This window comes from Euprymna scolopes, chromosome 11, assembly GCF_053919585.1.
Source record: "Euprymna scolopes isolate OS-2025 chromosome 11, ASM5391958v1, whole genome shotgun sequence".
In the NCBI taxonomy this organism is placed as follows: domain Eukaryota; kingdom Metazoa; phylum Mollusca; class Cephalopoda; order Sepiida; family Sepiolidae; genus Euprymna; species Euprymna scolopes.
Genome location: NC_136492.1, coordinates 108,789,945 through 108,804,285, shown reverse-complemented (window position 1 = coordinate 108,804,285; position 14,341 = coordinate 108,789,945). Strand labels below are relative to the sequence as shown.

The following is a 14,341-nucleotide window of genomic DNA, read 5'->3' as shown; positions in this document are numbered from 1 at the left end:
AACTCCAGAGAACACCACTTGTTTTTGCTAGTGATTAATCACTGGTAATGCACCTTGTTAGGACTACTAGTTATTAAATAAGGAAAAGTCTTGCCAGATTGTGGATTTTGCTGTTCCAGCAGACCAAAGGGTAAAGATCAAATGAAAGGAGAAGCGGACCAAATACACGGAACTGGCCAGAGAACTCAAAGGAATATGGAAGATGAAGAAAGTCAAGATAACACCACTAATAGTAGGAGCACTAGGAACACTACCGAAAAACTTTGAAAAAAGAATGGAAGAGATTGGAATTAGAGGAATGGCTAAGAAGATTCAACAGATACAATAATGAAAACGGCTGAAATATTAAGGAAAACCCTTGAATGCGGAAACTAACACACATGAGCTACAGGCACAAGCTGGGGCACACACAAACTGTTACAGATGTAAACTACAAAGGGACATCACATGGAATTATGAAAACTGAAACTGTATAATTGTAACTTAACATCCCTTGCCTTCCGCCCCACCTCTCCTGTTTTTTTTTTGTTGTTTTTGTTTTTGTGTGTTACCATAAACTGGTGCCACACCAAATAAGCGAGGAGGGTTAAGGAAGGTGGAAAGATCGAAAAGTGAAAGTACTAGCCAGACCTCCACTGATTGAATGCAAAGAGAACTGGGACGATGGAGAGGCTTATTGCCACCCAAATTCCAGTGAGGAACAATGGTCGCTGCCAATGAGAAATCAGTGGTAAGCAGTTGTTGTGATAACACAAATTCATCTACATAGATTATCGAAAGAGGTAGAGAGTACTGGAAACCTGGGGAGACCTGTTGTCACTCAGACTCCAGAGAACACCACAAGTTGTTCTCAAAGAGAAATTTTTGATGATGGCTTGTGTGACTACTCGGAGTAAGATGATGATGATGATGATGATGATGATGATGATAATAATCGAAGAGAAATTTTAATAATGGCCTATGTGAAAACTCCTAGTGTATAATAATATAATAGTATAATAATATTAATAATATTCAAGACCCTTCATAGGTTGGACAAAAGAAGAACTCAGATAACTAGATAAGAAAACAAAGAAACTAATGATCATGCACTATACTCGAAGGATGATACTGATCGACTCTACATAAAACGGAGAGAAAAGAGAAGAAGACTGATAAATATAGAAAACTATGTGGATGAAAAACAAAAACAAAAATACACAATCCAAAACACAGAGAAACTAATCATCACTGCAATAGTCACTGTCAAAATAAACTAAGACTAAGCGTAACTGGAAGCAAACGATAAAAGTGAAACAACAAGAGAAACAGTTACATGGATGATTTATAAGACTGATCAGAGAAGAGATGTACAAAGACACATGGACATAACTACAGAAAGGACACTTGAATAGAGAAACGAAATCACCATTGATGACCATATAAAACAATGTGATCAAAACAAATAATTGTAATGTAAATTACAATTAAATGTAATTAAAGCTAAATGAAAGCCGTAATAGACAAACCCCAGGAAAATAATAAATGTAGGTAGTCTCTGTGGACAAAGAGACGAAACAGTAAAATATATAAGTGAATGCAACCACCTAATCCAAAAAGAATGCAACAGATACGGCTGCATCCACTGAAAACTATACAAACATCTGCACTCTGCATATGTAGACAAATATGTAGACAAATGGTACAGACTCAAACCGGATATAGTATTCAAAAAATGGACAGTACAAAATTCTTTAAGTCATGGAGGTACAAATCACTATAATATCAATAATCGTACATATACTAGAAAAAAACCTCGGAAAACCTGTAAAAACAAGTGGAAGAAATTGGAATCCAAGGGAAGATTGACATCAAATGCAACACATAGCTATTATAAAAACAGCAAAAATAGGAAGGAAAATCGTTGTATGCAGAAACTAACTCACATAACAAGCAAATTCCAACCAGCTGCTGATAAGTTAAAATAGAACAAAAATATAGATAGATCACACGAGCCCAAGGGAACTGAAATTGCCAGCAATTCCATAAACTGATATACCTCCCTCTCCTAATAAAACACATACTCATGCACATACATAGTGGAGCCAGACCTCTACTGGAATGTATATACTGCTTTTTGTCTTTCCAAGTTAAAATAAGGCAAAAATAACAAGGAATTTATGGTAAATGGCTGTCGCAATTGCATGAAGTAATATTTCAAAAGTTATCGAAAGAGACAGAAAGTGCTGGATATCTGAGAAGACATGTTGTCACTCAGACTCAAGGGATCATTTGCTATTGTCGGTGGAAAAATCACTGATAATGATTTGTGTGAAAACTCCTATTGAGGAAATAATAATAATAATAATAATAATAATGATAAAAATGATGATGATAATAATAATATTCTCCATGAAGGGTCAAGAAGGATGGAAAGTATTAAAATTAGCGACCTGTCGGAGTTGTGTCCCTTGAACCATATAGGTCGCCTCTTCTTGTCTGGGTTTGTGATGACGTGTATTTCTGGGTGATCTTTATATAAAAGGAGTGACTGTATGTCACTCACTATCTTCGTTTTATCATGTTTTTTTTTTGTTTTTTTACATGGGGGTCACCACTTATCAAGGCCCGGAGGCCACTCAGGGATAAGGGTTATATATGTAAATAAATGACAGATGGTCTCTCCGTATCTGTGTTAAAACTAAAAACATATTACGTGTCAATTGATTTATCTTTTTGCCAACTGTCGATATGACTTCCAATATGAATTTTATTTGAAACGAGTAAGGATTAGTATATATATAAAAAAAAGAAAATATAAGCGAATAGAGAATATTTCCACAGAAAACATTGGTTTAAAACTTTGATTAACTTCAAAACAAATTCTGTTCATATATTTTTATTCGCATTCAAAGAGCGACTGTCTGTCACACCCACACACTGCAAAGAAACTTTATTTCTGGCCTGACTGATATTCAAACAAAGACATCTCAAAATACAACCAAAAGACATAGCTCATTACAAACAAAAGCATTTGTAATTTCTATTGTATAGATAAGTTTGTTGTTATGTCATTGTTGGTAGAATATTTTACTCTGTCTATTGTTTGAGTTAATACGCACATGTACACACTTATGTTGGTAATTGATATACATGTTCCATTCAAGCCATTTCGGCTAATTATGTAAACTACCCTACAACAGTGTTATATTTATACAAAAAGAACTAGAAAGTTTCTTTCTTTCTTTTTTTGAATAACAAAGACAGAAATAGATGAATTGTATAAAATATGGAGTCATTTTCGTTGAAAATATACGAAGAGGACATGATTTTAAATGACAAATTTAACACAGGAATTGTTTTGGATAAAAGATGTTTTATTGATATCGCTGTTAAGAGCTGAATCCTTCACATTTTGTTGCAATTCATAGCCAGTGCTTCTAATAATAAACGCTTCTGTAGTTATATTTTGATTCTTCATGTAGTGACTAGGTCCAGGTCGCCATCTTGTCCTCTTCTTAGTAGAAGTCCTAGAACATCTTCAGATGAAGAGATGACCTCAAACGATGTGGATATGATAAGAGTCATCAAATCCTGTAAATCATCATTGATTGGTCGCATCTTTAGTCATCTTAAAAAGATGATGTTGACATTTTTTAGCTATGTTGGTGAGATGTTTTTTTATCATTTTTGTTATCTTAGTGAGCTGATGTTGGCTGCTTTTTTGTTTTTTGTTATCTTGGTGAAATTATGTTAATTATTTTTACTACCTTGGTGAGTTGATATTGGCAGTTTTTGCTATCTTGGTGAGATAATGTTGACAGCTTTTGCTATGTTGACGAGATATTTTTACCGGTTTTTGTTATCTTGTATATTCTTGTTGATAGTTTTTGCTAACTTGGTGAAGTGATATTGTTAGTTTTTGCTATCTTAGTACAATAATGTTGGCAGTTTTTAATATCTTGGTGGAATGTTTTTACTGTTTTTATTTTTTTATTATCTTATATGTTTTTGTTGAGAGTTTTTGCAAACTTTGCAAAATGATATTGACAGTTTTTGCAACCTTGGTAAAATAATGCTTTTTTTGGTTTTTGCTATCTTAGTGAAATAATGCTTTTTTATTTTTTTTATCTATGTTGGCGATATATATATATATATATATATATATATATATATATATATATATATATATATATATATATATATATATATATATATATATACGGCACAATCACGTTGACACACGGGTTCTCGTCAGATCACCGAAGTTAAGCAACGTTGAGCCTGGCTAATACCAGACGGGTGACCATTTGGGAATTCTAGGCGCTGTATGTGCTCTCCGCTCATCTCAGCATTGTTTCCAGTCGTCTTGTACCTCAACTTGCCACTGGTATGCAACAATGTTGACTCAGGAGAGGCGTGGCTGGAGATTGCGCAACTCTTGCCACACAAATTTCATGCACAGGCACCCTTACAGTGGGTATCCATAGTCTGTCAAACTGAAGGAAGCCTTATATATATATATATATATATATATATATATATAACTACTTAATTTACTCACATAAAATTAATATACGAAAGTATAGATTTATGTGTAAACTAAGTATTTACTTCAAAAGTACTAAATACGTAGGTAGAGCTAGTTAGTAAGTTATAAAATGTATATGGCGATTAAGCTACACTGAATATTCCGCGTTTCATCCACTCTAGGACTCTTCATTTTATAACTTACTATATATATATATATATATATATATATATATATATATATATATATATATAGAGAGAGAGAGAGAGAGAGTGATAATATATATATATATATATATATATATATTGTGTACAGATATATATATGTATATATATATATATATTGTGTACAGATATATATATGTATATATATATATATATATTGTGTACAGATATATATATGTATATATATATATATATATATATATATATATATATATATATATATATATATATATATATATTAAAAAACAATTGTAGAGTAATTGCATGAGCATCCAGTCCTGTTTCATATTTATGCGAATGCAACAAAGTGAAATTCAGAGTTGCACGTTGCATTTGGATTAATTCTGAAAAAATATTTCAAAAAGTTTTTGCTGTATTGTTGAGATGATTTTAATAGTTTTTGCTGTATTGGGGAGATGATGCATCTGATGAAAATCGTTTTTCGGTTTCTGTTATTCATTCGGATCAGCATAAAAATCATTGCGAGAATTTATAAAAACCCTGACCAACAGATGTCTATCATTTTAAACAAACAATAGGCATTTATTCGGTGTTATTTCATGCCAATGAGTGTTGGGTCTCTACAGTTCGGAACAAATTTTGATTTGAAATTGAATGCTCTTGTTTGCTGGATGTTACGTTGTGTCAGAACTATAGACAAAGTGCCTGTGTCATCTGTCTACAAAATAGTGAATATGCCAACACTCTACTTTTTAGACGACTCAAACTGCATTGGTTTAGACATTCATAGATTCATTTATGTTTCAAATTGTATCCTTTATTGTGTCCTCCCTTCCTTTATAGATCGACACTCCTTGTAATGAAGCCAGACGTTAAATTCTCAATATCTTTAATGCATGTGTTAGAAGATAGGCCTGATTTAGTCTCTTTGCATGCATTCCTTGTTCCCCAACTAACCAGGTCTCATCAAGTTGTTTGTTATCAGTAGAAAATAAGAATTCACTATGAAATAAAGATATTTTGTGGTTTGCCCCATTGTTGTTATTAGGCAAGACGGCAATCTAGCAGCAACATTTACTAGACAAATTGGTGATCCATCTTCGAGATGAGGATAACCAGAGCAGCATCAACGAAATTCCTAACCACTGATGATCTAAAATGATCAGTAGCAATTGTCAAGCAATCCCATCACGTTATCAAAGCAGTTCTGTTCCTAACACAAAGGATAATAACCTTTGCTACATATCAAATACTGCTGAATGAACTATAATCATTATAAGACTGTAATGAACCGACCAGTAATCTATTTAATGATGGCTAGCGACCATTCCAACGCTGCCATCAGCAACAACAGCAAATCTGATTTGATTTGTACAACTAAGAGCAGCAATTCTGCCTTCTACCATTAGTAGCAGTTCCCAATTCTGTCCGCAGCAATAGCATCATCTTTCTATTCTTTTCTGTAACTAGTAATAATGTTCCTGCCCCTTACCTCTAGCAATAGTTTCCGATCCTGCTTACAGCAACACCATCATCTTTCTGTTCTTTTCTGCAACTAGCAATTGTGATCATACCCTCTACAATTAAAGCAGTTCCTGATCCTGTCTGCAATGCCACCATCATCAACAGCATCACCATCATCATCTATTCAAGCAGCTATTTAAGACAACACATCACATATAATGAATTATGGGACAATCATTTTAGATGCATTCTCTATGATAGACTTTGTTCATCATTAATCAGTTCGATTTTATTACGTTTCAAATAACATTTTCATTTGATCATACTGAATGGATGTATTTTAAGAATACGGTTCTTTGTTTAGAAAAATATATATATTATATTTTTGCATGGGAATCACCACTTCTCAAGTGAAGTCCACTCGAGTGCACCGAGGTTACCAAGACAATAGCATATTAATAGTTAGTGATGGAAATAAAGTAGAAATGGATTATTTACGGGGTGGAGGGGGGACTCGACAAGAACGTGTTTACATTGGACTTGAAGACAACCATATTGTAGTCAGTTGGAAAGCAGTTCAATAGAACAGAGTTCCACACAGGCGGGTAGTTCTTTGTTCATGAAATTTGTGTTTAGATTTAAGCACAGATAGAGAATGGAGGAAACTGCTGATGGTTGTTGTAACAAGACAAGTGTTTTTTTGTGAAAGTTTGGCAAGGAGGTACCATAGATTGAAGCTCAGATGAGCACTTGCCATGAAAATAACGATAAAGTAGAGACAGGCTCGCAGCGTCTCTTCTGTGGGAAAGCGGTTGCAGGGAAGAAAAAGGGCATTAACTACTAGGTTTTGAAGCTGACTTTGGCTTTTGTCAAGGCAGGATAGAGTACTCCGATCAGCTTCCGCCCAGATATAGCAACAGTACTCCATTTTGGGACGTATCTGGCTCTTATACAGGTAAAGGATTGCGTCAGGAGTTGAATATATTTACTCAAGATGATAAAATATTTCAAAGCTGTTCAAGCATTTTTCACACACAAGCTGGTAGTTCGTGTTGCGAGTCATCAAAATCGACTTAACCTCATTCTTAATGTTTATCCTTGCATGACAAGACTGATATAATTTTAGTTTCAGGTTTTACAGATGAAATACTAATCCGCAATTGAGTGGGTTTTTCTTCACGGAATTATTTGGATTATTGTTTCTTGTCTTGAACGGATTCAGAAGATTAAAGTGTGATTTATTTTCTTCGAGTTATTTATTGAATATGTACATTCTTAAAGAAGGTAAAAAAAATTTAAAAAAAAAAAAAAAACAATCAAAGGAAAATGAAATTAAATTTAAATTTGTAACGAAAATTCATGAAGTATAATTCGTGAAGATTTTAAGAAACTTTGTTATCCAAGATGTGATACAAGATTTTGTTCTTATTATTAAATTTCACATCGTCTTTGGGAATTTTACAGAAAAGGACCTAGCCATTCACACATTTCAAGACAAAGTCTTCCCCAAAGACAATATACTCTTAAGAATATGAAAAGAAAATTAAACAAAAATCAATATTTCTACAATGTATTTATTCGATATGCACCTTCAATAATGAACGTGCTATTTCAAACTTAAGTGTGACAGACAGGCTGAGCCAAGCATATAGATATGTGAACACACCTAGAAGATGACACATATAGTCACGTGGTACATATATTCGTTTTTAATTAATGTGACAACGGTCATAGAAATAAGTGTCCAAGAGTGATGTGCGTGTATTGTAAAAAGTCACTGACACTCAAACTCGAAACCCGACCTATAGAAAACGAAAAGGTACATATGCAAATTAAGACGTGGTCGAATTTGAGCACATAAGAAGCCGGTGTTTCTTTTATTGGCCAAGACTTTTTTTTTAATTTTTTTACTCAGAGTCGTTTGAATGTACATGTCAGTGAGAAGAAAGAAATACGAATTTTTTACGAACGTCGAAGCAAGAAAAGAAAAAAGATCGTCGTTTTTGCAAGCTGAAGGAAAACTTCTTTTTTGTTTTACGAACATTTAACAGTATTCGGCAGTTCAAAGGCAAACTTTAATTTCAACATTTCAATTAATTTATGAGAGCACTTTAAGAGACAATAAGATATAAAATGAAATTATATCGGTATAATGAAGTGAAGTTAGCTGGGTTCTCTGCTACAAAGTTAATATTTTATTCTGAATAGCCAGTAAATAATAAATGTGTACATTTTACAAAAATAAAAAATAAAATAAAATGAATTAAGTTAAATGGGATTCCAATCGATTGTAGTGGTTCCATATTCTATCCAGTTCGATAATATTTATTTTATTTGGGAAACAAACAAGAGTAAGGATATTAAATTAAAATATGAATTTATTATTTTTAAACTCTTTTTCACCCCAAACAAAGAATATTGCCATTTGGAATGTAAGAGGTGACTATTTGAGATCGTCTCTAACATAAGACTGTGGGGAGTTGAGCAGCGAGATGTCTGTTTACAGTACATTTAAACAAGTTAGTACAGTAAGTGAAGCAAGAAACAAGGAAGGAATTCCAAAGTTTATCAGCTCGAGAGAAGAAATTATTAGAGTAAAATGTTTTCCGGCGGGTTAGGGGCCTCAACAGTAGGGTGGGATTTTTCTGCTTTTAGGTTAGCCGGGGGTATGTACGCCGAAGGAGCACAACTGTTATGAGTTCATTAGAACACATTCCATTATTTGTAAAACACATACAGGGATGCGACATTACAGCGATTAGACAGAGGTCGGAACTTTGCCAATAATGTTGGACCTGTTAGATTTGAAACTCTTTTGGAATTATGAAGAAATCTCTAGTTTATTGAAACACAATGTACGAAAAAAATAGTTTAGTTTTTCTTTTTTATTAAAACTTAGATTTTGCAAGATGACTACATAATGGACATGGCATAACCTTCGATATTAGTTATAGAACATCTAACAAAATCTTGAAGCATCCACGTGGTCTCTTAAGACTTGTTCCTGCAGGTGGCACATGGTATCCGTCCAATATCTCACATGAATGAGGCAGAATCGGGTTTTCTATCCTCTTTCTCTCTCTCTCTCTCTCTCTCTCTCTCTCTCTCTCTCTCTCTCTCTCTATCTATCTATCTATCTATATATTTATCTATCTGTATATCTATCTATCTCTATTTCTACCTCTCTATATCTCCCTCTCTCTCTCTCTCTCACTCTCTTTATCCATATATCTATCTTTCTCTATTTTTCTTTTTCTCTATATATATCTTTCTCTATCTTTCTTTCTACCTCTCTCCTTTTCTTTCTCCTTCTCTTCTCCTTCCCCCCTCTCTTTCTCTATCTATCTATCTATAACCATTGCTGTTGCAACTGAGATAAGATAAAAAAAAATGAAACGGTTAGTCAGGAAACTGTCTTGATCATTTTTTTCTGGTTTTGGCGAACTTAGCTGCAGTGTCAGGATTGACAGCACATTCCACAATTCTACATCTTCACCTTCTTCACCTGCCCCGTGGCAGTTGCCATTGGGGCGCTACAGATGACCTATCAACCAGTCCTCTCCATCATTACCTATCCTCCACACGTTTGACCGCCTTGCTCAGCTTATCTTTGATGCTATCTTTGGTGGCACCAGTAGCATATTTTCCACTTCCACTTGGTGTTCTGGCCAACGATTAAACTGACATGAAATTTGTTCTGGTTGTATTCATCAAGTAGCAAATCTTAGGCAATGACCCCTGGTGGAGCCTATCACTCTCCGGGCCTGGCCATGGCCAGTAATCTGCTTCTAGGAGGTCCTTCATCCAGTAGTGCAGTATCACCACCATCCCGTCACATGGTTTATCCCGCTAGCTTAAGTAGTGAACTGAGGTGTGAAGTCAGCATGTGAGAGATTCAAGAGTTGGATAAGGGGAAGGTAAGTATTAAGAAGAGAATGGTGTAAATAATATACAGATGAGACAATAAGTAATCGTAGGAGGGAATTATATAAATAATTAAACAATGTAAATAAAGAAGAAAGGGGTTTTGAAAAGCAAATTTTTAATTAGACGTTTCATTATAACTTCATCTGGTGAAGATATTATCTATTAATTTTTTCTTAAAAAATTGCTAAATGATACCTGTCCTCCAAACTAGGTAGGAGCAGCTGCTGAGCAACAAAGGTACTGCATCTATCCAGATCCTACTACACCCCAATACTCCTGCCAAGCTTGAAGAACTTACCCATACTATGAACAGATACAACTGCAATGTGTTAGGGATATGTGAGATGGGATGGAAAGGCATAAGGGAAACAACAATCCATCAACTCAAAAGCTCGCCCTAGCCACTGGCACTTAACCGTTGAAGCTAAGTGGATCTGCAATTCTTGATGATGCGAAAGAGCTCATTTGATTAGATCATAGAGTGTGGAGTGATGAGGCAGACAATTGATACAGAGTCTACAGGAGACGGGGTGCATGGCAAACTCGGCAACAGTTTGGTCACAGCAGGACCGCCCTTAGGTAATTGAAGGCCCTAGGCGAAGTGAATTTGGTGACCCTAAATGAAATAGAAAAATAAAATATAGATACAAAAAAAATCAAATTACCCCATTTATTAAAAACTACCTGTATTTATATCTAAATCAACAAATAACTGAAATTTATACAAACAGATTCCTGCAGATGTCAAAAACCTTCAGCAAAAATCAACTTTTCATGCTTTGATGGCAGCAAAGTCTTGAATAAATCGTAAATAATCCAGAGACTGGACGATATTTCATTCGATAGATATCATTGCCAAACTGTGCAGGCATTCTTGTATCATTGTTGTTTTCAGGTGGATCAAATCTTGGTCAAGACACTCTTCAAATCGTCAAGATGTAACATAAGCTCTTGGATGTACAAGACCTGTAATGACTGCAACATCTGCAACTAAGCTGGCACTGTTTTATTAGAACAAATGCATAATATGTACTATTCGGACTACTATTACTCATCTTAAGTGTTATTCTCACAATGTTTCGACCAATATAACCTTCGACCTTCTTCACTCGGGAATCTTTCTGTCAAATTTGGGAATCTGCACGGAATTTTCAACAGAACACTTTACTTAACCCAGTCATGACCAGGTAGAAGTTATAAGTAATTCACAATTTTTATTGTTAGTATCACCCACACTGAAGATTGAACTGTCAACTTTCAGAAGAGTGTTACTTCGAACTGAATTTTACTTAGTATTTTATCCGTTACGCCGCAGATCTTTGCAAACTCGAGTTTGACAAGATACACCTGAAGAAGGTTACATCAGTTGAAACGTTGTGCGAATAACACTTAAGATGAGAACAGTAGTTTGAATAATCCAAATAATACAAATTATCGATCTTGATCTAAAATAAAAAAAATCAGAAACATTGTACATAGTAATTCTTCCAGTGATTTAGTCATTAATTAAAATTTACTTTAATTAACAAGTCAATTTTAATTAATAAAGAATACGAATTAATAAAATGCAAATGCATTGAAAGAGCATGAAAATGATTTACACAATTTAAGTTATCCTTATTTCTTCATTACTAGCGGGAGGGGGGGGCTTTGCTCGGGCGTAAAATATGCTTAAATACGAGATCTAATTTCTCCAAATTGCGTATATATTATTATAAAGTCGTGATTTCAAAGAAAAAAAAAAGTATTTAGGTGCCATCAGCAAGAATCGAAACCGAAACTATAGTATTCAAAACTGGTCACGTTACCACTGTACAAACGTGACATGCAGATAAAGTGATTAAAACTTAAGAATAAACTAAGATGAATGTACAAAATTTTCAGCAATTTTTTTCAATTTTGACCAATTTTTGAGCCCTTAAAACCAATTTTAACCGGCTAAAGACCCATAAAAGGACGGCCCGTAAAAAATCCCATCCTTTGAGGCCCCTAGCGCCGCTCTGCAACTTTTAGTTTCGGAGGAGATAGAGCTTGAAAGTATGGAGACGGACAGACAGACCAACATATAACCTTTTATATATTAGATTAACAAAAAATGCTCGTTTTATAATGTAGTAGCTTTGCAGGTTTTTGTTTCAATTACCTATATAATGAATCCATTTATATGGTCATAAATAACTCAATATAAATAATCTATATAACAAATTAATCTATATAATACTAAAATCCTGATAATCTTGCTTGCTTGCTTGTTTGCACACTGGATGTTTTAGATGGTCTGAGTTATGGCGGATAAAACGATAAGTGGTGGGAAAGGGAAATAGATGGAATGGTAAGTATTAAGAAGAAGGGAATGGTGTAAATAATGTACAGATGAGACAATAAGTAGTCGTAGGAGAGAATTATATCAATAAATAAACAATGTAAATAAAGAAGAAAGGGGTTTGGAAAAAAAAAATGTGATTAGACGTTGTATTACAACTTCATCTGGTGGAGATATTATCTGTTAATGTTTTTGTTACATTTGCTTAAAAAAAATGAGTACCGTTAATCGGAGTTACTATAATAGGCATCTGTTTCTACTCTGTTGCTTTTGTTGAGCAAAAACGCTGTTACTTTTGAAATTATGGTTGTAAACAATGTTTGCAGACGTGGGAAAGAAAGTAGCGTCCATGAGAATCACACGCAATCCAAAATTAAAGTCCACTCAATGTATTAAACTGATTAAATTAATCTCCAGTTATAAATCCGTAAAAGACAAAGTTCAAAGTCTGTAAAAATGTGGGTTAGAAGCTCTTGGAGAACGTAATTATAGAAAAGATGAAAAGATGAAATTTGCCGAATTTCCATGCTTCAAAGACAAGGAAGAGCAATACTAAGACATATATATATATATATATATATATATATATATATATATATATATATATATATATATATATATATATATATATATATATATATATATATAGTGATTTTTTAATATTTCAGTTTCATTCAGAAAAATATAATTTTTCAAAACAAAAATTTTATTATTTGAACAAAGAATACAATTCTAAGTAATTTTCTTGACCCATGAATTTTCGATGTAGGCTCATCTCCTCAGAGGAAAAGTCATTAGCAAAATATTAAATCTTGTTGGAAATAATTTTGCTATTCAGCACATACATAGAAAATATATTTTCAAGATTAAATATTTTTAAAGGACATTGATAAAGAAAATGAAGGTTGGTTGCTCTATCTTGAATATTGAGCTATTCTTTTTTTTGGCTGAGATTGTCTTATATAAAAAAAATTACCTTCCAAAAATATTTTGTAAGACTTGATATCACAGGATTCAATAATCTGGGACCCTATTCACCTCAGTATTCTGAAATATATATATATATATATATATATATATATATATATATATATATATATATATATAAAGAAGTCCCTACTTATCAAAGCCCAGAGGCCACTCGAGGATAAGGGTTAATGAGTGTACAGTAGTCAATGGTAAAATGTAGTAGTAATCGTTAGTAGTGGAAATTTGGTAAATTGGATTACTTAAGGGGATGGCTCATCAAGAACTTGTTCACATTGGACTTGAAGACAGCCATCTTGTAGTTAGTTGGAAAGCAAGAAAACGGAACAGAGTTCCACAGGCGTGAAGCTATAAGAAAGAAGCATTGTTCATGGAATTTACATTTAGGTTTAGGCACAGGGGGACCATAAATTGGAGCTCAGACGAGCACTTGCCATGAAAATAACAATAAAGCAGAGATAGGCTCGCAACATCTCTTCTGTGGGAAAGAGATTGCAGGGAAAAGAAAAGGGCATCCCCCACTAGCTACAAAGTCTATTTTGAACTCTGTCAAGCCAGAATAAGCTGCTTCTAGCAGCTCCTGCCAGGATGTGGAACAGTTCTCCATCCTTAGACGTTCTTGGCTCTTATTCAGGTAGAGAATTGCATCAGCAGTGAGATATTTACTGGAGCAGTAGAACGATCCTATCATTTTCCAGCAGCCTTGGCAACAGATTTGATGTACATGTTCCATCTCAGATCAGGAGTAAAGGTCAAACCAAGAAGCTTGTCAAAACATTGGAGCCTCACCAAAACAAAAGCCATTCATTTCAATATAATAATATTTATATGTTATTTAAAAATAACTGACAACACGTCTATATTCTAAATTCCAATATATTGTTCCTATTACCATTCATTTCTTTCAGCATGTTAAAATGTTCAATTCTTGACAGAACCTGTTTC

General features: G+C 33.9%; 1 pseudogene; it reads left to right on the top strand.

The window, feature by feature from the left end:
* Positions 1-4,197: 4,197 nt before the first annotated feature.
* On the top strand, positions 4,198-4,314 carry LOC145288526 (5S ribosomal RNA; annotated as a pseudogene).
* Positions 4,315-14,341: the final 10,027 nt, after the last annotated feature.